Genomic DNA, 25,525 nt, shown 5'->3' with positions numbered 1-25,525 from the left:
AATAGGCAAAATGAAAAGAAAGAAGATGACGAAGAAGAAGAAGAAGAGAAGAAGGAGAAGGAGGAGGAGGAGGAGGAGAAGGAGAAGGCCAAGGACCTTCTAGTCCTTCTCCTCCTCCTCCTTCTCCTCCTTCTTCTTGATTTCTTATTATTCTCCTCCTCCTCCTCTTTGTTCTCCTGTTTCATATTATACTTGCTTTAATTTCCCCAACAATGACATAATTGGCCCATTTAGCTCCAAAATACCATAATAAGCTCAAAATGGCATAAGAACCTTGGTTAGCTCATGAATATTATATACTTAGCTTGTTTTCCTCTAAAATGGGATAATTAACCCATTTAGCTCCAAAAATACATAATTAGGTAATTTAGCTCCAACAAGAGGAGAAGAAGAGAAGAAATAGGCAAAATGAAAAAGAAGAAGAAGAAGAAGAAGAACAAGAGAAGAAGGAGAAGGAGGAGGAGGAGGAGGAGAAGGCCAAGGACCTTGTAGTCCTTCTCCTCCTCCTCCTTCTCCTCCTTCTTCTTCATTTCTTCTTCTTCTTCTCCTCCTCCTCTTTCTTTTCCTATTTCATATTATCCTTGCTTTAATTAACCCAACAATGACATAATTAGCCCATTTAGCTCCAAAATGCGATAATAAGCTCAAAATGGCATAAGAACCTTGGTTAGCTCATGAATATTATATTCTTAGCTTGTTTTCCTCTAACATGGGATAATTAGCCCATATAGCTCCAAAAAGACATAATTAGATAATTTAGCTCCAACAAGAGGAGAAGAGGAGAATAAATAGGAAAAATGAAAAGAAAGAAAGAAGAAGAGAAGAAAAATACCTTCTCCTCCTTCTCCTTCTTCTCCTCCTCCTCCTTCTCCTCCTTTTTGATTTCTTCTTCTTCTCCTCCTCCTCCTCTTTCTTCTCCTCTTTCATATTATCCTTGCTTTAATTTCCCCAACAATGACATAATTAGCCCATTTAGCTCCAAAATGCCATAATAACCTCAAAATGGCATAAGAACCTTGGTTAGCTCATGAATATTATATACTTAGCTTGTTTTCCTCTAGAATGACATAATTGGAATATTTGTGTTCATCTGGTGGATTTACATGTGATAGTTGTCTCGTCGCTGTGAGGTCTGCTGTGCGAAGACCTGCCCGTGCGTTGTACGAGCTCCGCCCCTGCATTCGTGTGTCAGGACAAATTTCATCTCCTCCCCGCCCCTTCATTTACTGTGGCTAGGTTTCCGGATGAAACTTTTTAGATTTAGGTAATTCAATTAATTTATCAGTATGCGTGACCAGTATGCGTCTCCCATTCGAAAGGGCGACATCTATAAATATGCATGTCTTTGCATATTTATAACCGCCATCCTTTCGAATTGTCCAACATTATCCATGGACAGCCCGAGTATGTGTAGATTGGGTTCGTTTTCCCGCATGCTGTGCTGTGGATACGATGCGGAATTTCGTCAGTGCCTCCCCCGTTGTTCTCCGGATGCACATCCTCTCTGTTTATTGCGGAGACGTGTATCAGGAGAACAGCGGGGAGGTGCTGCCGAAATTTTGCGTTGGATCTGGAGCAGAGCATGGGAAAACAAACCCAATCTACACATACTCGGGTGGGATTAGGACCTACCTTTACCTATTAGCGTGTAGGTTGCCTGGACGTAATAAAAATGGTGAACCTGATTAACTCATGAATATAAATGCTAAATTATATATAAATATATTTCTTCTGTCTTTAATAGCTATGCAAGATGAGTGATCGTGTGTGGATGTATACCGGTCACCCTAGTCAGAAAGAGATGACGAAAGAATGGTTTGTAAAAACAAAGGAATTTGGGAAAGCCGCATTCGCAAATGGCCAGGAAAGAAACTATTGCCCCTGTCCTGGATGCGACAACTATAAAAAGATGACAGAGGCTGTAATGATTAAACACCTGCAGAGGAGGGGTTTTAAGCCTAATTATACGGTGTGGACATTTCATGGTGAGTCTATACAACGCACAAGAGCTGAGGTGGTCCGTCATCGCACGGACGAGCATGGTACCGGGATCGAAGACATGGTGCAAGACTTTGATGATGCTCGGGATTCGGAAGATGAGATGGAGGAATCTGCAAAGGCCTTTTATGAAATGTTGGAGTCTTCAAAACGTCCTCTCCATGAGCACACTGAGCTCTGTTAGCTGGATGCAATTGCACAAGTAATGGCTCCGAAGGCTCAGTTCAACTTGGGAAGAGAATGCTACGATGCGATGATGACACTATTTGGACGTTTCCTACCCAAAGGCCATGTCATGCCTGCAAAACTGCACGAGTCGGACAAAATACTTCGTGTACTTAAGATGCCCTATGAGAAGATAGATGCATGTGAGAAAGGATGTGTCTTATTTAGGAAGGAGTATGCACACTTGGACTATTGTCCCAATTGCGAGTCTTGCAGGTATCTTGTGGTAGACAACGGTATGGGTGAGAAGAGGCAGACCAAAATCGCAGTTAGTGTTCTTCGGTATATGTCTATCGTACCAAGACTTCAACGTCTTTTCATGGTTGAAGAGACAACCGGACAGATGACATGGCACAAATTGGGCAAAAGAACCGAACTAGATGCGGATGGGAATAAGATGTTGGTACACACATTGGATGGGGAAGCATGGAAACATTTCGATGGATTGCATCAGGATAAAGTGGCAGATCCAAGGAATCATCGAGTCTGCGCCGCCATGGATAGTTTTAATCCCTTCGGCATGACGGCAACCCAATACAGTTGTTGGCTTGTATTTTTCATTCCACTCAATCTCCCCCCGGGCAGATTATGCAAAGAAAGAACATATTTCTAACGTTGATAATTCCAGGGCCCAATTATCCGGGGAAGAATATGAATGTGTACCTGCAACCTCTTAAGGATGAATTGGAAGAAGCTTGGGAAAATGGGGTCAAGACATAAGATGCCGCTAGAAAAGAAAACTTCAAAATGCATGTGTGGTACATGTAGTCTATGCATGACTTGCCAGCGTATGCGCTATTCTCTGGATGGTGTGTGCATGGAAGGTTCCCGTGCCCCCAATGCAAGGCAGCTCTTCAGTTTCATTGGTTGCAGGAGGGTCGGAAGTATTCTTGCTTTCACTTGCATAGACAGTTCCTAGATCCTGACCATAAGTTCAGAAAAGACAAGAAGAACTTTACCAAAGGTAAAGTTGTCAAAAACTTGGCACCACCTGCGTTCACAGGCCAACAGATCCTTGATCAGTTAAACGCCCTCGAGCCTGATCCAGAGCATCCAGGGTATTTCAAGGGGTATAATTCAAAACACGCCTGGACTCACAAGCCATGCTTCTGGGATCTGCCTTACTTCAAAGACCTCCTTCTTCCACACAATATCGACACGATGCACACTGAAAAGAATATCGGAGAGGCTATTTTTGGTACATTGTTCGACATAGATGGGAACACAAAGGATAATGTTAAGGCTAGAGTTGATCAAGAGACACTATGTCATAGACCGTTACAAAACATGCGAGAAGGCAAAGGAAAGCAGAAGTGGTCGAAGCCAAAGGCCTGGTTCAATCTTGGAAGGACAGCTATGAGGGAAATTATCTTGTGGGTCAAAATGCACTTGATGTTCCCCGATGGGTATGAAGCGAATCTAAAGAGGAGAGCGAGTGTTGAAAAATTAAAAATCTCTGTTCTCAAGAGTCATGATTGGCACATATGGCTAGAACGGGTAATGCCGGTGATGTTACGTGGCTTTATTCCTGAGGATGAATGGCTAGTACTGGCGGAGCTGAGCTATTTCTTCCGTGTTCTTTGTGCGAAAGAATTGTCGCCTGGCGTGGTAGAAGACATGGAGGAGTTTGCACCGGAATTGTTGTGCAAGTTAGAGAAGATCTTTCCATCGGGCTTCTTTAATCCAATGCAACATTTGATTTTACATCTACGTACCGAGGCAAGATTGGGTGGGCCCGTGCAAGATCGTTGGTGCTATGCTACTGAGAGGATGCAGAAGACCCTTCGAGCTAAATGTAAAAATAAGCGTAGAATTGAATCATCGATGGTTGAGGCATTCATTACTGAGGAGGTGGCAAACTTTGTGACAGCACACCACGAAGCCAAAAATCATCATTTGCATAATCCGAAGCCTCGGCACAATGATGCAGACCCTAAAAAAGGTGGGTCCAACGTCAGCCTATTCAAAGGGAAGCTCGCACCAACTGGTGCTTCGAAACCAATAACGTTGGATGTCGAAGAATGGCGGAACATTTCGTTGTATATCTTCAACAACCTAACAGAAGTGCGGCCGTACATCGAGTGAGTTCTCGGCACATTTTCCCGTAACTTCTAATTCATTTGAACTGCTCTTATTCCCGGATATTTCAAACAGCCGTTACATCGTCAAATTCTCGGATGGAGCGGTGATCGAAAATGATTCCGTCGAAGAGTATGAGGTTCTGTCAAAGGCAGGAGGCGGCTATCCTGGTTTCATCTCTTGGTTCAAACGAACGGTAATTATCAATAATGGACCATTTCTATCTTGGTCTAACTTGCGGCTAATGCAACAACTGTTTCGTATTAAACTTGTAGGCTAATTCAGAGTCTATGGACGCCGAATTGAGACAAGTCGCTAATGGTTTTGACTATAAGGTCCATTCATTTGAGAAATACAACATCAACGGGTATCTCTTTCATACCTTTGGCAAATAGCTATCTATGCCCGACCGGAAATCTACAAATTGTGGTGTCTCTGCTATCGGCGAAGGTGTTATCGAGTATTATGGAAGAGTTGAAGCAATTTATGAACTTCAATTCTATGGTGAAAACCCACCGAACGTCGTAGTCTTCAAATGTTATTGGTTCCAGCCAAAAAAGACTAGAAGGACTCATGAACATATAGGACTAGTCGAAATCAATCCAAGCACCCATTTAGATGTTCCCGATGTCTATATTACGGCTCAACAGGCGACTAGAGTTTTCTATCTACCGTGGGCATGCCAAACGGATAAGAATCTGGAAGGTTGGTATGTTGTTTATGAAGTGCCGCCACATGTCAGACCACCTCTCCCAAATGAACAGGATTATGAACCTCACATTAACCCAGACACATATGATGGAGAATTCTTCCAAGAAACACGTCTTTCCAAGAAACATTTCAAGAACCGCCGTGCTTCACCCAAGAACATGGAAGTAGACAGGAACAATGAATCCGACTCCAGCCCTGAGCCGGAACCAGAAGACCTGGAACTCGTAGAGGTTACTGATGCGGATGACCTGTCAATGCTTCAACGATTAAAGGAAGGCCTTTCACAACTTCACGTCGTTGAACCCGACGAGCACGTCATTCATGAAGACATGCGTGATAGTGCTGATGATGATGCATTTATTGATGATGATTATTAGTTTGTAAGATTCACAACTTAAATTATATATATTTTAATCTTTATTATTCATGTACATATTATTATTCATGTCAGTTATTCAATTTTTTTATGTTGTACTAATTTCTTTTAATCTTTATCATGGCAGGTCACCAGGTGTGGAAAGATGGTGGGCCCTGGTCCAGATCGCTCGATGGGTTCTTCCCAGGCGCCCGCACGAGGGGTGGTACTTCCCTTCCACCCCTATCTCTCTGTAGAGCCTTGGCAGACAGTCTATTGACACCACCCGTGGGTTCTTCTTCGTCGGCGGCATTGCCCACTTGGAGAGGTGCTGGTCAGGTAGGGAAGAAGGGGAAGGGTACACGGAGAGGTGGTGGCCGCGGAAGATCCAGGAGGACTGTTGAGCCGTCCTCGCCACCACCACCAGCTCATTCACCCGAGCATAGGACTAGTATGGTCAACCCGTTTGCGGAGGAGGCTACGGGGACTCCATTCTAGGACCTTGTTGTTGACGGGCATTCGTCCCATGAGACTCCGGTACAGGAGCAGTCTCGGGTCGAGGTGCATTCGGCCCAGGAGCAGCCGGAGGAGACTACGGTTCCGGAGGCTTCACCCGACGTGGAGAGGCCCGGATGGGAGACCTAGCCGGATCGTACCGAGTTGCCGGATTGGACCGAGGGTCCGGGTGGCTCAGGGGGCGGGGATGGCGGGGATGAGCTTACGGATAGTGAGGGCGATGTGCAGGTGGACGGGGCCACCACGTACAAGCGTGGTAGTACACGTCTCCCGGTCGCCCCGGCTACCCGCGAGCAGAGGCCGGTGATTAAACCTGAAGGAGATAGGTAAGTACATTTACCCTTTTTTTAGCTTTTTCCTTCAAGTTTGTTCAAATATCTAATGCGTTGAACTTATCATACTGCAGGGGATCGGTACACCCTCTTGGAGTCCGCAGGCCGAGCTCCGTCCTTGGTGTGCTTTGGCGGACAAATTTCCTGGGGTTTGTCACGTTGCTTGGTGAGGGTCAGGTTCCTACACTAGGATTTACCTGGGAGCACTACCAGGCTGCGCAGGCCCCGCCGGAGGAGATTATAGATGGTGTCTTGTGCCACACAAGGGCCGAGATGGTGATCAAGAGCTTTTGGGTAAATTATCCTTTTACAGAATCTAAAATTAACAATATAGCTAATTATTGTACTAATCGGTGTTTTCACGTTTGATTGCAGACCTTCTATAGGTGTGAGGATGGATTTGAGGAGGAGGCGGCCAGGGTTCTCGAGGCCGAGTGTAGGCGGTTACTACAGAACTTGCGCCACGAGGCTCGGTCGCACGCTATTCGATATTACTACGCCACGCATGGTATTAAGAAGAAGAAGAAGGATTGACGCGGAAAGTTTCTGAAGAAGGAGCAATACATGAAGGTAATTACCTATTATTAAGTCCTTCTACGTAGTTTTCTTGGTTTCATTCATAGGCGTAGCGCTGAAAATTCTTTCTAATAACTTACAGGTGCCCCCGAGATGGTGTGCGGATAAGATGGATTGTTGGGAGGCGTTGGTTGATGAGTGGTGCACAGGCAGCTGGCGAGCCGTCGACGAGAATGCGAAGGATCGGTGTAGCCAAATGGTTGGTGTGCCACACCATCAAGGCAGCGCCAACTTACTTCAGTGTGGACGAAACTGGGTATGTGATTTGCTTCATGATTCATGATATTCATTCTTGATGCTAATATTTTGTTCCTCTCTTTTAGGCTCATCACAATAAGACTGAGATGCCACACTTGTACGACCTTTATGGCATGGCCCATACTGCCTCGTACAAGAAGGCGAAGGCATTCTCTGAGTCTGACCTGGATGATCCCAACAACTTCACCAACATATCATCCCACCAGAAGCTCGTGGCATACAGGGACGCGGGGAAGGCTACGAAAGGGGATGACTTTAACCCTAGCCAGGAACCTTTGGATCCAGAGCTGGTGATGATATCTGGTGGCGGGAGGCCCCATGGCTCAATAGCCATTGGAGATGGGATAATACGTTGTCCACTCACTCTTCTGGAGATCAAGGCGCGCCAGTTGAGCAGCTGTCCTGATATAACGCGTCGTCCACGGCGAGTCGAACTTGCCATCGAGGTTAGTTGTATGGACTAAGAACACTTTCATCCATTTCATTATGTGTGTCACCATAGATCATTACTGTGGTAACGAGGAATGGTGTTTCAGGCTTCTCTTCAGAAAGAGAGAGCGGCAAACCAGACTGCTCTTGAGAAATAGAGATTGGCAAGCCAGGCTGCTCTTCAGGCTGCTCTTGATGACAGGGACCAGACCACGACACGATTGCTTGAGGAGGAGAGGGCCCAGAATGAGGCGGGTCAAGGGGCCCTCTACGAGCTTTTTGTGGTATGTTTTTTTCATATTAGCCAAATCATGTGTGTAATGTCTGTTTCATTACTAACTAATACGACCCACTCTTCAGGGTCTGTGCGAGAAGAGCGGTCAAGTCCCTCCGCCGATGCCCGTCTTCTCTTCGATTGGCACGGTGAGTTTCATTATAAACTAGTATTAATAATTGAGTGTCATCATGCTAACTTAGACATTGCAAAATATATTTTCTGCAGAATAACTCCCGAGCGGCATCGCACGACCCTTCTCCAGGGCAACCATCTCCAAACGAAGCCGTCGCGAGAAACCGTGGTGTTTCTCCTCCTTGATGACCACTACGGTAAGTTTCTCCTCCAAACTTAGCTTGTTTTCCTCTAAAATGAGATAATTAGCCCATTTAGCTCCAAGAAGACATAATTAGGTAATTTAGCTCCAACAAGAGGAGAAGAAATAGGAAAAATGAAAAGAAAGAAGAAGAAGAAGAAGAGAAGAAGGAGAAGGAGGAGAAGGAGGAGGAGGAGGAGGAGAAGGCCAAGGACCTTCTAGTCCTTCTCCTCCTTCTCCTCCTTCTTCTTGATTTCTTCTTCTTCTCCTCCTCCTCCTCTTTCTTCTCCTCTTTCATATTATCCTTGCTTTAATTTCCCCAACAATGACATAATTAGCCCATTTAGCTCCAAAATACCATAATAAGCTCAAAATGGCATAAGAACCTTGGTTAGCTCATGAATATTATATACTTAGCTTGTTTTCCTCTAAAATGGGATAATTAACCCATTTAGCTCCAAAAAGACATAATTAGGTAATTTAGCTCCAACAAGAGGAGAAGAGGAGAAGAAATAGGAAAAATGAAAAGAAAGAAGAACAAGAAGAAGAGAAGAAGGAGAAGGAGGAGAAGGAGGAGGAGGAGGAGGAGGAGAAGGCCAAGGACCTTCTAGTCCTTCTCCTTCTCCTCCTTCTCCTCCTTCTTCTTGATTTCTTCTTCTTCTCCTACTCCTCCTCTTTCTTATCCTCTTTCATATTATCCTTCCTTGAATTAACCCAACAATGACATAATTAGCCCATTTAGCTCCAAAATACCATAATAAGCTCAAAATGGCATAAGAACCTTGGTTAGCTCATGAATATTATATACTTAGCTTGTTTTCCTCTAAAATGGGATAATTAGCCCATTTAGCTCCAAAAAGACATAATTAGGTAATTTAGCTCCAAAAAGAGGAGAAGAGGAGAAGAAATAGGAAAAATGAAAAGAAAGAAGACGACGAAGAAGAAGAGAAGAAGGAGAAGGAGAAGGAGGAGGAGCAGGAGAAGGCCAAGGACCTTCTAGTCCTTCTCCTCCTCCTCCTCCTCCTCCTTCTCCTCCTTCTTCTTGATTTCTTCTTCTTCTCCTCCTCCTCCTGTTTCTTCTCCTCTTTCATATTATCCTTGCTTTAATTAACCCAACAATGACATAATTAGCCCAATTTGCTCCAAAATACCATAATAAGCTCAAAATGGCATAAGAACCTTGGTTAGCTCATGAATATTATATACTTCGCTTGTTTTCCTCTAAAATGGGATAATTAGCCCATTTAGCTCCAAAGAGACATAATTAGGTAATTTAGCTCCAAGAAGAGGAGAAGAGGAGAAGAAATAGGCAAAATGAAAAGAAAGAAGAAGAAGAAGAAGAAGAAGAAGAGAAGAAGGAGAAGGAGGAGGAGGAGGAGGAGGAGAAGGCCAAGGACCTTCTAGTCCTTCTCCTCCTCCTCCTTCTCCTCCTTCTCCTCCTTTTTCTTGATTTCTTCTTATTCTTATCCTCCTCCTCTTTCTTCTCCTCTTTCGTATTATCCTTGCTTTAATTAACCGAACAATGACATAATTAGCCCATTTAGCTCCAAAATACCATAATAAGCTCGAAATGGCATCAGAACCTTGGTTAGCTCATGAATAGTATATACTTAGCTTGTTTTCCTCTAAAATGGGATAATTAGCCCATTTAGCTCCAAAAAGACATAATTAGGTAATTTAGCTCCAACAAGAGGAGAAGAGGAAAAGAAATAGGCAAAATGAAAAGAAAGAAAGAAAGAAGAAGAAGAAGAGAAGAAGGAGAAGGAGGAGGTCGAGGAGGAGGAGAAGGAGAAGGCCAAGGACCTTCTAGTCCTTCTCCTCCTCCTCCTTCTCCTCCTTCTTCTCCATTTCTTCTTCTTCTCCTCCTCCTCCTCTTTCTTCTCCTCTTTCATATTATCCTTGCTTTAATTAACGTAACAATGACATAATTAGCCCATTTAGCTCCAAAATACCATAATAAGCTCAAAATGGCATAAGAACCTTGGTTAGCTCGTGAATATTATATACTTAGATTGTTTTCCTCTAAAATGGGATAATTACCCCATTTAGATCCAAAAAGACATAATTAGGTAATTTAGCTCCAACAAGAGGAGAAGAGGAGAAGAAATAGGCAGAATGAAAATAAAGAAGAAGAAGCAGACAAAGAGAAGAAGGAGAAGGAGGAGGAGGAGGAGGAGGAGGAGAAGGCCAAGGACCTTCTAGTCCTTCTCTTCCTCCTCCTTCTCCTCTTCTCCTCCTTCTTCTTGATTTCTTCTTCTTCTCCTCCTCCTATTTCTTCTCCTCTTTCATATTATCCTTGCTTTAATTAACCGAACAATGACATAATTAGCCCATTTAGCTCCAAAATACCATAATAAACTCAAAATGGCATAAGAACTTTGGTTAGCTCATGAATATTATATACTTATCTTGTTTTCCTATAAAATGGGATAATTAGCCCATTTAACTCCAAAAAGACATAATTAGGTAATTTAGCTCCAACAAGAGGAGAAGAGGAGAAGAAATAGGCAAAATGAAAAGAAAGAAGAAGAAGAAGAAGAAGAAGAGAAGAAGGAGAAGGAGGAGGAGGAGGAGGAGGAGGAGAAGGCCAAGGACCTTCTAGTCCTTCTCCTCCTCCTCCTTCTCCTCCTTCTCCTCCTTCTTCTTGGTTTCTTCTTCTTCTCCTCCTCTTCCTCTTTCTTCTCCTCTTTCATATTATCCTTGCTTTAATTAACCCAACAATGACATAATTAGCCGATTTAGCTCCAAAATACCATAATAAGCTCAAAATGGCATAAGAACCTTGGTTACCTCATGAATATTATATACTTAGCTTGTTTTCCTCTAACATGAGATAATTAGCCCATTTAGCTCCAAAAAGACATAATTAGGTAATTTAGCTCCAACAAGAGGAGAAGAGGAGAAGAAATAGGCAAAATGAAAAGAAAGAAGAAGAAGAAGAAGAGAAGAAGGAGAAGGAGGAGGAGAAGGAGACGGTGAATTATATATATGTGTTGGCAAGTATATGTGTGGTGAACTATATATCATATATGTGTGGTGAATTATATAAATGTGCTGTCAAATATTTATATATATATATCTGTGTGTGTGTGGGTGTGTGTGCTGTGAAATAATATAAAACAAAAAATAGGTACTATGTGGGCTCTTTGCCGTCTGCCAGCTGATGGCAAAGACCTGTGCCATCAGTTGGCAGATGGCAAAGGTGCCACATGGCACCCAGCTGTGCATCCTGGGGTGTCTATATAGGCTCTTTGTCGTCAGCCTCCAGGGTGGGCAGACGGCAAAGAAGAGGGAACAGAGGAGGGGGGGAGGAGGAGGCAGACGGCAAAGAGTGGAGGGGGGGGGAGAGGCAGACGGCAAAGAGTGGAGGCGGGGGGGGAGGGGAGGTGGAGGCAGACGACAAAGATGGAGGGGGAGGCAGACGACAAAGAGTGGAGGGGGGAGGAGGAGGAGGAAGACGACAAAGATAAAGGGGGAGGCAGACGGCAAAGATAAAGGGAGAAGCAGACGGCGAAGCCTCCGTTAACCCCTAACGGAGGCAACGTCTGTCGGCTGCCGTCTCGAGCACTTTGCCGACCGCTCCTAAGGAAAGCTGACGGCAAAGAGCTTTGCCGTCCGCTTTGGGGGGAAGACGGCAAAGAAGGTCCTTTGCCGTCGTAGGCTGATGCAGAAATTTTGCCGGCCGTGAGAATCTTTGTCGTCTGCTGTTTTGTCTTTGCCGTCCGGGATTTTGTCTTTGCCGTCTGTGATGGAAGACGGCAAAGAAGCTGATTCTTGTAGTGTTTCAACCCTTTCCATATATATTACATTAGCAATTAATGGTTCCATCTTCATCACAAAACTAGAAATGTCAAGCACCACGGTGCCCAAGTCAGGCAATTAAATCGTACTTTTTGAATATGCATCAACGTTTTATTGTTCGTGCAATACATGAGCATGAACCATTGGACATAGCATATAGGTGGAATAGAGTAAGGTGGTAGGTTTGAAAGGGGTTGAAAGGTGGATAAGATAGTCTCGTATCAACTAGGCATACCAACGGGTTATGGAGATACCCATCGATAGATATTGATACACGGATTAGGGAATGCCATGCAAATGATGCACTAGAGCTATAAGTGAGTGAAAGCTCCACTAAAGCTAAATACGGTGTGCATCCAACTTGCTTGCACCTCAAGACCTTGGGCATTTGAGGACGCCCGTCATCGGCATATACAAACCAAGTTTATAAATTTGTTGATTCCCACTAGCATATGAATGATATAACATGAGACTCTTTACATGATGAACCTGGTGCCACTTTGAGGCACAAGTGCGGTAAAGGATAGTAGCAAGCTCCCTTCATTGTTTTTCTCTCATTCATTTTTTATGGTGGGCTCATTTGGCCTCGCCCATCTGTATTTCCTCACGGGGACAATTCTTGTATAATGATGATCACCACACTTTTATTTACTTACAACTCATAGATAAGTCGATATGAAGAATGAAGCAACATGACTCTAATATGAATGCCTCTCGAAGTGTACCAGGATGTGCAATGATCTAGCGTGACATGTATTCAACATATGAATTTTGGTGGCTTTGCCACAAATGCTATTATGAATGGTCGCTTTTCCACAAATACTATGTCAGCTCTATACGATCATGCAAAGCAATATGATGATGAACGAACTAGCCATCTGAGGTGACGATGGAATTTGCATGGAAATATATCTCAGAATGGCTATGGAAATGCCGTTATAGGTAGGTATGGTGGCTTTTTTCAGGAGGATATAATAAGCCTTATGTGCAACAGAGTGTATCATGTCATGGGGTTTGGATGCACCGGCGAAAGTCGCACCAATCCTCGAGATGAGAATGGGCTATGCGCAGTACTAGAGAGGCTAGCAAGTATGACGAGGTGAGATTGTGTATGTCCATGGTGTCCCATTAGTCATAAAGAACTCATATACTTACTGCAAAGTTTTATTAGTATTATCACAAATCAAAGTACTACTCGCATGCCCCGAGGGGGTTGGTAGAAATTAACCATCGTGCGACTCCAACTCGAAACAACACTAAGTTTTCAACAAGGAATAGAAATGCTCCCACATCATCATCATGCCCTTTTAAATTTTCAGTTATTCAAGAAGTTTTAACATCTCTTAATATCAACACCTCTTTGAATTAATATTTATGCACTCACACCTTTTCATATCACCACATCAATATCATTAACAACAATTTCTCTATATGTGCTACATGATGGTTTTAATTATCACTTATTAAGCACTAATTATTTTTGATCTAGTCTTATGACCCATGCAAATTATTGTCACTATTTGTCCAGCTCGAAAACAAGTACAAGTGCAGAACGAGAGTATATTATTTCAATAAAATCTACACGCCACCGTGCTCAAAAATATGTAAGTGAGGTATTATAGCAACTCCTAAGCTCAAAAGATATAAGTGAAGCACATAGAGTATTCTAAAAAATAATGATGATGGCGTCTCTCTCTCAAATAGGTGTGTCCATCAAGCAATTATTGTGGAAAATTGGAAGTAAGAGTATACAAAATCAAACGACGCTCCAAGTAAAACACATATCATGTGATTAATAAAAATGTAGCTCCAAGTAATAGACTGATGGATTGAGACAAAACAGGGGATGCCTTCCCGGGGCATCCCCAGGCTTAGAAACTTGAGTCTTCTTAAAATATAACCTTGGGATGCCTTAGGCATCCCCAAGCTTAGGCTCTTGCCACTTCTCATTCCTTTGTCCATCGAAATAATACCCAAAACTTGAAAACTTTAATCACGCAAAGCTCAACAAAATTTTGAGAGATTTGTTAGTATAGGACACATAATAAACACTTTTAGGTACTGTTATAAATTGATTCTTATTTTATTTTACCATAAGGTAATGTATTCTAACTTCTCCATGGAATACCCCCCGATATAATCCATAGCATCTGTTTAAAACAAAATCTTTCATGCAAACTATGTCATGCAAAAACAGAATATGTTTAAAACAGAACAATGTGTAGTAATGAATTTAATTGCTATAATTCTCTAAGTACAAAAATTTTGAAAAATTAGGAGGACCTGGGGAATTTGTCTATAATTAATTTCTTAAAATATTAGCTTAAAACTATATAACAATAAAATTAGAGAAATTCTGCACTGGGTGTAAAAGTTTCTGTTTTTTCACCGTATCAATTCTACTCATCATGCAAATCATCCCAAAGGATTCACTTGTCACAAGCACTAATTAAAACATAAAAACACAATAATTACAACATAAATAATAATTTTATCAGAAACTACCATAAAATAAAGGAAAAATTCAAAATAACTATTAGTTTGCCTCCCAACAAGCGTTATTGTTTTACGCCCCTAAATAGGCATATTGCATAGTTTCAAGTGTTTCACCCTTGTTTGTAAAGGATGTAGTGTAATTTGTAACTCCGTTTCTAGCACAAAAAACATCAAGCTTTTGTTCTATTATACCAAGCCTTCTATTGCATAGCATGAAATTCCCGTGAATCTTGGAGGTAGAGTTGAACACTCCCCTAAAATTAGACTCCACACTAGTTTTATCCTCTTTAATTAAATCAGTTTGACGGTGGCACACTAGTATAACCGGTACAATGGTTTCTATTTTCGGTCACCCAAATACACTTTTTAGATTATCATAGGTGTGAAAAGCATTATTTACAAGGAAATATTTTCCAAACATGGAGTCTATTGGGGATATTACCCCGCCGTATAACCCGCCCTATGGGGCCGGGTCATGATTATGGCGGCTTAAGATTGTACTCAAGATGGGACTGGGGGTACAAGACCAAAGGTGCACGGGGGTTGTTCCAGTAAGCCACCTAGCAGATCTCTATTACGAAGATGGCGGGACAAGGCCCATGAGGTAGAAGGTTGGCAGAAGATATCCTTGCTTGACCGGCAAGGCGAGTAGGAGACGTTCCGAGTTACGAATCATAGCAGGACCCGCTCTCTTGTAAAACCCTGGGTCTTGACCTGCATATAAAGGCAATCCCCTGCAGTCGATAGGGTTAGGTTACAATCTATCGAGAGCTAGTTCAGGCGAATCCGCACCCTTGTAATCGATTTCATCATCAACACACACAAATCAGGACGTAGGCTTTTACCTCCATCGAAGGGGCTGAACCTGGGTCAACTCGTCTCTCATTCCCGACCAACCCCTTTGAGTCGCCACATAGTTGCGATGGCCTCATCACTAAGTCCTTTCACGAGGACGTCTGTAAGGACAAAACCACGAGAGTTGGCGCCCACCATGGGCACTAAGCATGGTGGAGGTCAGTTCTCAAAGGGAGCCCTTCTAGGGTTAGGGAGCTACACGGTTGGTCTAAAGACCAAGAGCCCCGTGGAAAGCGCTACATGGATAATTCGAGCTGGGGTGTGATACGTCTCCGTCGTATCTACTTTTCCGAACTATTTTGCCCTTGTTTGGACTCTAATTTTCATGATTTGAATGGAACTAACCCGGACTAACACTGTTTTCAGCAGAATTGCCATGATGTTGTTTTTGCGCAGAAATAAAAGTTCTCGGAATGACCTGAAAATTCACGGAGAATTTTTCTGGAATTTATGAAAAATAATGGCGCAAGAATCAGCGGAGGATGTGGAGCTGTGAGCCCACAAGCCCACCAGGCGCGCCCCCCCTGGCCGCGCCTGGCAGGCTTGTGGGGCCCACAAAGCTCCACCGCCTCCAAATCCAGCTCTATTTAGTCTGTTTCGTCCCGAAAAAATCAAGGAGAAGAGTTCATCGAGTTTACGATACGGAGGCACCGCCACCTCCTGTTCTTCATCTGGAAGGCAGATCTGGAGTCCGTTCTGGGCTCCGGAGAGGGGAGATCGTCACCATCGTCATCATCAACCTTCCTTCATCGCCAATTCCATGATGCTCTTCACCGTTCGTGAGTAATCTCATCGTAGGCTTGCTGGACGGTGATGGGTTGGATGAGATCTATCATGTAATCGAGTTAGTTTTGACGGGGATTAATCCCTAGTATCCACTATGTTCTGAGATTGATGTTGCTACTACTTTGCCATGCTTAATGCTTGTCACTAGGGCCGGAGTGCCATGATTTCAGATCTGAACCTATTATGTTGTCGCCAATATATGTTTGTTCTTGATCCTATCTTGCAAGTTGTAGTCACCTACTATGTGTTATGACCCGGCAACCCCGAAGTGACAATAGCCGGAACCACTCCCGGAAATGACCATAGTATGAGGAGTTCATGTATTCACCAAGTGTTAATGCATTGGTCCGGTTCTTTATTAAAAGGAGAACCTTAATATCCCGTAGTTTCCATTAGGACCCCGCTGCCACGGGAGGGATGGACAATAGATGTCATGCAAGTTCTTTTCCCTAAGCACGTATGACTACATACGGAATACATGCCTACATTAGATTGATGAACTGGAGCTAGTTACTTATCTCTCTGTGTTATAACTGTTACTTGATGAATAGCATCTGACATAATCATCCATCACCGATCCAATGCCTATGAGTTTTTCCTACTCGTCCTTGCTACATTACTTTGCTGCTACTGCTGTCACTGCTGCTACTGTTACTCTTTTGCTACTGCCGTTCCTTTGCGGCTACTGCTGTCACTACTGTTACTATTACTCTGTTGCTACTGCTGTCACATTGCTGCTATTGGTTACCGTTGCTGCTGCTGCTATCATACTATCTTGGTACTGATACTTTGCTACATACACTAAATCTTTCAGGTGTGGTTGAATTGACAAGTCAACTGCTAATACTTGAGAATATTCTTTGGCTTCCCCTTGAGTCGAATCAATAAATTTGGGTTGAATACTCTACCCTCGAAAACTGTTGCGATCCCCTATACTTGTGGGTTATCAAGACCTTTTTCTGACGCCGTTGCCGGGGAAGCACAACTATATTCTCTGAGTCACTTCGGATTTACATCTGCTGGTTACTATGAGGAATCTTTGGGATCCAAAAACCAAAGTCTTGCCCTCAACTACGAGGATAGGTAAGGAACTTCCATCTAGCTCTGCACTTGATTCACCTTCAGTTATGAGTAAGTTGGCGACACCACCTCCTGCTAGAAATCTTGATATGTCGCGTGTGCTTGATGATGCTACTTCTGTTGCCCATGATGCTTATGATGATGCTATGCTTGATACTGCTTTGCCTGATGATGCTATGCTTGATTCTGCTTTGCCACTAGGTGCATTCCTTGATGCCCAAATTGCTAGAGTTGCTGCTAGATGTGATGATACTTCTGAAACTACTGATACTATTGAAGTAGAACCTTCTATTTTTCCTGCTAGAACTAGCTCTGCTAGAAATGAATTGCCTGATATGCCTGAGCGTTATGTTATGGAGGGAGAGATAGCTGAGGACTTTCTTGCATGCAAGGATAGCTATGATGTTGAGAAATTACTGCTCAAGTGGAAAGAAAAATGTTTGAACGCTAGGATGAAATACGACTCGAAGTTTGCTACTTCGCCTATCTTTGTGACCGATAAGGATTATGAATTCTCTGTCGACCCTGAGCTAATCACTCTAGTCGAATCTGATCCTTGTCATGGTTATGAGTCTGAAACGGTTGTAGCCCATCTTACCAAACTGCACGATATAGCCACCCTATTCACTAGTGAGGAAAAGATCCGCCACTACTATATCCTCAAGTTGTTTCCTTTCTCGCTAAAGGATGATGCTAAGACTTGGTTCACTTCTCTTGCTCCTGGTTGTGTGCGTAGCCCCCAGGATATGGTCTACTCCTTCTGTGAAAAATATTTCCCTGCCCATAAGAAGCAAGCTGCCTTGCAGGAAATATACAACTTTGCTCAAGCTGAAGAAGAGAGTCTCCCACAAGCTTGGGGGAGGCTCGTCCAGCTACTGAATGCTTTGCCTGATCACCCTCCTGAAAAGAATGAAATACTTGATATCTTCTATAATGGACTTACCGATGCTTCCAGAGACCACCTAGATAGTTGTGCCGGTTGTGTTTTTAGGGAACGAACCGTAGAACAAGCTGAGATCCTACCGAATAATATCTTGTGCAATGAGAAGGCTTGGACTATTCCTGAACCACCTCCTAAACCAACTCCAAAGAAAAGAGGTATTCTATTCCTCAGTCCTGAAGATATGGAAGAAGCTAAGAAATCTATGAAAGAGAAAGGCATTAAATCTGAATATGTCAAAGATCTACCACCTTTCGAAGAGATCCATGGTCTTGATAACCCGATACAAGTAGTAGAAGTAAATTCTCTGCGTAGGTTTGATGAGAGTGATATTCCTTTTGATAAACCTGCTAGCTTATGTCTGGATGAATTTGATAACTTTGTTGCCAAACAACAGAGTTTCAATGATTATGTTAGCAGACAATTGGAACAGAATGCTCGCATGCTTAGTCATTTAAGTGCTTGTGTGGACAGAAATGTCAATGATCTTAAGCTTCTGAGTAAACATGCCTCTATGGTTACTACTCAGGTAGAACAAGTAATTAAGGCTCAAAACGACTTGCTCAATGAGCTGAATGAAAATTGTATCAGAGTCGTCACTAGAGGCGGTAGAATGACTCAGGAACCTTTGTATCCTGAGGGTCATCCTACGAGAATTGAACAAGATTCTCAAGGAGTTAGCACTGATGCACCTAGTCATTCTAGAAAGAAGAAGAAAGATGATAGGAACCTGCACGCTAGCAACCCTGATGCTGTTACACCTGAAAGTCCAAACAAAGTCTCTGCCTCTAATGCCAAAACACAATCTGGTGATGAACATGAGCCTAATGATAACATCGATAGTGATGTTCATGAAGATGCTCAACCTAGCAATGATAAGGATGTGGAGATTGAACCTGCTGATCTTGATAACCCACAACCTAAGACTAAGAGATGCGATAAGAATGACTTCACTGCTAGGAAGCAGAGTAAAGAAAGGGAACCATGGGTTCAGAAACCCATGCCCTTTCCTCCCAAACCATCCAAGAAAAAGGGTGATGAGGATTTTGAGCGCTTTGATGAAACGATTAGACCTGTCTTTCTGCAAATGCGTTTGACAAATATGCTCAAAATGTCTCCATATGCTAAGTACATGAAAGATATTGTGACTAATAAGAGGAGGATACCTGAGGTTGAGATTTCCATCATGCTCGCTAATTACACCTTCAAGGGTGGAACTCCTAAGAAACTAGGTGATCCCGGAGTGCCCACTATACCTTGCTCCATTAAAGGAAACTAAGTTAGAACTGCTTTATGCGACCTTGGAGCCGGTGTTAGTGTTATGCCTCTCTCTCTTTATCGTAGACTTGAACTGGATAAGTTGACACCCACTAAAATCTCTCTGCAAATGGCCGACAAATCAACTACTTTCCCTATCGGCATTTGCGAGGATGTGCCTGTTGTGGTTGCCAACGTTACTATCTTAACAGACTTTGTTATTCTGGATATTCCCGAGGATGATGCCATGGCGGTCATCCTTGGAAGACCCTTTTTAAACACTGCAGGGGCTGTTATAGATTGCAACAAAGGCAATGTCACTTTTCATGTCAACGGTAATGAGCATACGGTGCACTTTCCGAAGAAACAATATCGAGTACATTGCATCAATGCTATCGAAAAGACTTCATCGATTCTTATTGGGAGCTTTGAATTCCCTATACCTCCTGTTAAGATGAAGTATGATTTGCTTGTTGGGGAAATACACATCCCCACTGAGGTAACCTAGTGACTATTCGAAAATTCTCCATTCTCTTTTGCGATTTGAAAAGGTTTGTCGAGGAGACTTGATCAACCTCATTGACGGATTTCTTTCGATGACCATGAGATGGATGAATCGAGGAGTCATAAACCTCTGTTCCAAGCTTTCACCTTCGGTTGCTTAGAAGAAAAATGATAGGTTTAGTTTAGTTTTCCCTATTTTCTGTTTTAGCGTCCGGTAGAAAAGTACCCCGGAAATAAAAGTTCTCCGAACGTCCTGAAAATAAAGTATGATTTTTTGGATTTTTTTGAAAAATACTGAGACGAAGAGCTAGTCTGGGGGCTGCACCAGTGGGCCACAAGCCTTGGGGGGCGTGGGCACCCCCTGGCAACGCCTACCAGGCTTGTGGGGCCCACGTGCACCCCCTCCACTCATTCTAGCTCCCATCTGCCTCTCCTACCTCTAGAAAAAATCGTTTCGCAGCTCAAATCCGTGTTCTTGCTCCTCTTGCTGGGATTTTCGATCTCCTTGCTCAAAGCACCATTCTCCGAACTGCTTTGGGGAAATTACTCCTTGGTAAGTGACTCCTCCATTGGTCCAATTAGTTTTTGCTCTAGTGCCTTATACTTCGCGTATTTTTGTTGCATCGGTGACCATGTTCTTGAGCTTTGCATGCTAATTTTAGCTGGTCCCAAGTGGTTTTGATGTGTAATATGGCCTCTAGGCACTTGTCGGAGTATTTTCTACGAGTTTCGTTGAGCCTTCTTCACTTCTCCTTAGAATCACTAAATTTTCAGAGATAGAAAAAGGAAAAAGATGAGGAGGTTCTTAACAGGCTCTTCAAGCCATGATCCCAAGGATGATGGAAGTGAGAAGAAGCCCAAGTATCCGGTCCCTCGAGTTGCAGAAGTTCGAGCGTGCGAGTGGCCAAGCGATGTGTTCTTACGCGCCGCCGGACTTTATGAGGACTTTTACTACTTGGTGGAGAACACAGGCCTTACTGCCTTCGTTGAAGATAAGTGTTCGCAATACCTCCTCCTCACTAATATCTTTGTACAAAGCTTTAACTTCTATCCGAGGAAGAATCCTCCTATGGTTGAGTTCAAACTTTATGATATTCCCCAGCGCATGTCACTCCAGGATTTTTGCAATGTTTGCAAATTACCTTACGATGGGGATATTCATGAACCTCGTCCATGGGACTTGGAAGCTTTCATCGGTACTATTGCTGTAGGAGAGGAGAGAGGAGTGTCTTGCGCTAGAGCTGCTAGCATTCATTTTCCCATGCTTTGGTACTTCTCATAATTTGTGGGAAAATGTTTGATTGGCCGTGGGAAAGATGGGTCACTTAGTTCCCCAGATCTTGCGGTCTTGCGCGAAGCCCTTTATAATGATAAAACTTATAGCTTGGGCGCCATAGTAGCTCAACGGTTGAACACGAACCGTTCTAAAGGCATTGTCTATGGAGGTATCTATGCTACTCGTCTTGCTAGACACTTTGAGATACCTATTAGACTGGAAGAGGAAGAAGAGATTCTTCTTCCCAAGAAATATCTAGATTACGATAGCATGGTTCGCCATGACTTTCTTGATAGAGATATAAATAGAAGGATGATCTATAAACTTTGATTTAGTCAGGGTACTCGTGAGACTATTACTTTGCCTGCTCCTTCTTTGTTCAATCTTCATGCATTCAGGTACATTATTATGCCCTCGGACATCTACGCATATTAGGGCTTAGCCCAACCACACGTGCCTGTGCCCGAGCCACCAGTCCAATACCAAACGCCAGTTTATCAGTGGGAGCCGGAGGAGCTCACACAACGGTGGCATCCTCAGTCCACTCCGGAGTACCCCAGAGCTGGGTATTTCCGTCCTTGGGAGTAGACCAACTTAGGCCAAAAGCCTAAGCTTGGGGGAGTACGTGTTCCTCACCGACTTCATATTCTTGCTTATGCTTTCAGTTTGTTTGTCGGTGTTCACACTTTGCCACTGTATCATCCATGCTAGTTTATTTCTTTTTCTCATTTTGTTTTTGTGTGTCTGTCTAGTTTGAGAAAACCCAAAAAGATTTTCTTTTCTTCTTTTGCTTGTTGGGAGCTTTCCCGTGTAAATAGTTTTCTTTTTCTTTGGGTCAAGGTAGAAGACCATGGTTACAATGTTTAGTGGCTCTCCCATGCATATCTGTTTATCTGTTAAAGAGCCATATTACTTTGTCTTCTCCTTTGTGTTTGCCTGCAGATTCTAGCGTAGTCCAATGCACGAGCACTCTTATTATTGTTCACATCGTTCGGTCGTGCAAGTGAAAGGAAATAATGATGATACATGATAAAGTGACTGAGGCTTGAAAAGCTGGTATGAACTCGATCTATTTTGTTTTTGTAAATATGACTAGCTCATTGTTCCTGATTCAGCTTTGTTGTGAGAGAAACATGTTTGCAATGACAACTTAGAGATCATAGTTTCTGATGCCATGCTTAATTAGCTAGGAGCTTATAATGGTTTGTCTTGGATGCCCACATGAAGGTTGAGATGCCTATGATGTAGTATGATAGGATGGTATCCTCCTTTGAATGATTCAAGTGGTTTGACTTGGCGCATGTTCACGCATGTAGTTGAAACAAAATCAACATAGCCTCTATGATATTCATGTTCATGGTGATTTATGTCCTACTCATGCTTGCACTCAATGTTAGTTAATCTCAATGCATTTTGATGACCGTTGCCGCTCGCTAGTTGGTCGCTTCCCAGTCTTTTGCTAGCCTTCACTTGTACTAAGCGGGAATACTGCTTGTGCATCCACTTCCATAAACCCAAAGTTGTTCCATATGAGTCCACCATACCTACCTATATGCGGTATCTACCTGCCGTTCCAAGTAAATTTCCATGTGCCACTCTCTAAACCTTCAAGAAATAATCTATTTTGCATGCCCGAACCGCTCATATGGTGACAGGGAGCTATCAGTATCTTCCATGCTAGGCGTGTTATCCTCGATATGTGTTTATTCACTATCATTCACGAGAAAGGAGCCGGTAATTGGAATTCCCACTTCCATGCTCAAATCAAAAAGATAATTGCAAACAAAACTCCCCCTGGATTGATGTTGGTATGGACGGCACCCGAGGATTCGGCTAGTCGTGGAGTGTGATTGATCGGTGGTGAGGGAGTCAAAACTTTACTTTTCTGTTTGGGAACCGCCTATAGCACGTGAAGCATGGAAGATGGTGAGAACTCTTAATCATTGCGTTATCAATGAAAGCATGCCACCCAAAATTATTATCTCTATTTTCAAAGCTTGAGCTCTGGCACCTTTCCAAATCAATGCTTCCCTCTACGAAGGTCCTGTCTATTTATGTTCCTGTTGAGTCATCCTCCTCTTATAAAATCACCAATTAGAGATCACCTCTCTCATTTTTATGCTTTGGTTTAACTGTGTTGAGTATGACTGTGACTGGATCTTCTTTACCATGAATTACAATGCTTAGTCAACCCTTGGTCTTTGAAGGTGCTCTGCATTTATGTTTTGCGGTCTCAGAAAGAGCTAGTGAGATACCATCTGTCCGTGCTGCTTCATGATTGTTTTGATTGAAGTGTTGACGTTTGAGACTTATTATTATTTTCTTACTAGTTGATTATGCCATTGATATGAGTTTACCGTGAGACCTAGATGTCATTTGGTTATGTGGTTTGCTTGTGAACTTGCTGAAATTCTGGTTATGAGTTAGACATAGTTGCAACAACAAGATCAAACAGAGTTCGTCAAATTTTTTCTTTTGTCTCTTTCAGTTTGTCAACTGAATTGCTTGAGGACAAGCAAGGCTTTAAGCTTGGGGGAGTTGATACATCTCCGTCGTATCTACTTTTCCGAACTCTTTTGCCCTTCTTTTGGACTCTAAATTGCATGATATGAATGGAACTAACCCGGACTAACGATGTTTTTAGCATAATTGCCATGGTGTTGTTTTTGCGCAGAAATAAAAGTTCTCGGAATGACCTGAAAATTTACGGAGAATTTTTCTGGAATATATGAAAAATACTGGCGCAAGAATCAGCGGAGGAAGTGGAGTTGTGAGCCCACAAGCCCACAGGCACGGTCCCCTGGCCACGTCTAGCAGGCTTGTGGGGCCCACAAAGCTCCACCGCCTCCAAATCCAGTTCTATTTAGTCCGTTTCGTCCGGAAAAAATCAAGGAAAAGCGTTCATCGCGTTTTACGATACGGAGGCGCCGCCACCTCCTGTTCTTCATCTGGAGGGCAGATGTGGAGTCCGTTCTAGGCTCTGGAGAGGGGAGATTGTCGCCATCGTCATCATCAACCTTCCTTCATCGCCAATTCCATGATGCGCTTCACCGTTCGTGAGTAATCTCATCGTAGGCTTGTTGGACGGTGATGGGTTGGATGAGATCTATCAGGTAATCGAGTTAGTTTTCACGGGGATTGATCCCTAGTATCCACTATGTTTTGAGATTGATGTTGCTACTACTTTGCCATGCTTAATGCTTGTCACTAGGGCCGGAGTGCCATGATTTCAGATCTGAACCTATTATGTTGTCACCAATATATGTGTGTTCTTGATCCTATCTTGCAAGTTGTAGTCACCTACTATGTGTTATGAACCGGCAACCCCGGAGTGACAATAGCCGGAACAACTCCCGGAGACGACCATAGTATGAGGAGTTCATGTATTCACCAAGTGTTAATGCGTAGGTCTGGTTCTTTATTAAAAGGAGAACCTTAATATCCCGTAGTTTCCATTAGGACCCCGCTGCCACGGGAGAGATGGACAATAGATGTCATGCACGTTCTTTTCCCTAAGCACATATGACTACATACGTAATACATGCCTGTATTAGATTGGCGTACTAGAGATAGTTACTTATCTCTCTGTGTTATAACTGTTACTTGATGAATAACATCCGTCATAATCATCCATCACCGATCCAATGCCTACGAGTTTTTCCTACTGGTCCTTGCTATGTTACTTTGCTGCTACTGTTGTCACTGCTGCTACTGTTACTCTGTTGCTACTGTTGTTACTTTGCTGCTACTGCTGTCACTTTGCTGCTATTGGTTACTGTTGCTACTGCTGCTATCATACTATCTTGCTACTGATACTTTGCTGCAGACACTCAATCTTTTAGGTGTGCTTGAATTGACAACTCAACTGCTAATACATGAGAATATTCTTTGGCTTCCCCTTGAGTCGAATCAATAAATTTGGGTTGAATACTCTACCCTCGGAAACTGTTGCGATCCCCTATACTTGTGGGTTATCAGGGTCCCGAGGCCGATTCAATCGAGTCTGGTTACCAGTTCCCCTTCGGCAAGATGCACGTCTTCATCGGCAAAATCGGCGCCTCTATCCCCGAGCCGGACATCAGCACCGACATCGTCGAGCTAGATCGGCTTCCTCAACCCGCCGAGTGTCAAATCGGGCGGCGTCGCGTTTTTGTTGGCTTCACGCTAGGGATGAGCCTCCCAGATGAGCCGGTGGCCGGTGGAGATACACCTGTTTAATCTGATGGCGAGTCATCCATGAGAGACACGGAGTCGATATGCCCTCTCCATGATGGGAGGCTTGGGGGCTTCCCTCAGGTGGAAATCTACGAAGGACCGCGAGAGCCGCCTCACTAGGTCACCATCTACATGGAAGGGGCTGCGCCGGCTCAGGATCTACCAGGAGCAGACGCCGCCAATGGAGCCCGTGGGTCTGGCAAGACGCCGGCTCAAGACATGATGGATTTGATGGGGGAGATGACA

Source organism: Hordeum vulgare, chromosome 3H (assembly GCF_904849725.1).
Source record: "Hordeum vulgare subsp. vulgare chromosome 3H, MorexV3_pseudomolecules_assembly, whole genome shotgun sequence".
NCBI classification, from domain to species: Eukaryota; Viridiplantae; Streptophyta; class Magnoliopsida; order Poales; family Poaceae; genus Hordeum; species Hordeum vulgare.
The sequence above is the reverse complement of the archived record's forward strand: the minus strand, read 5'-3'. Positions refer to the sequence as shown.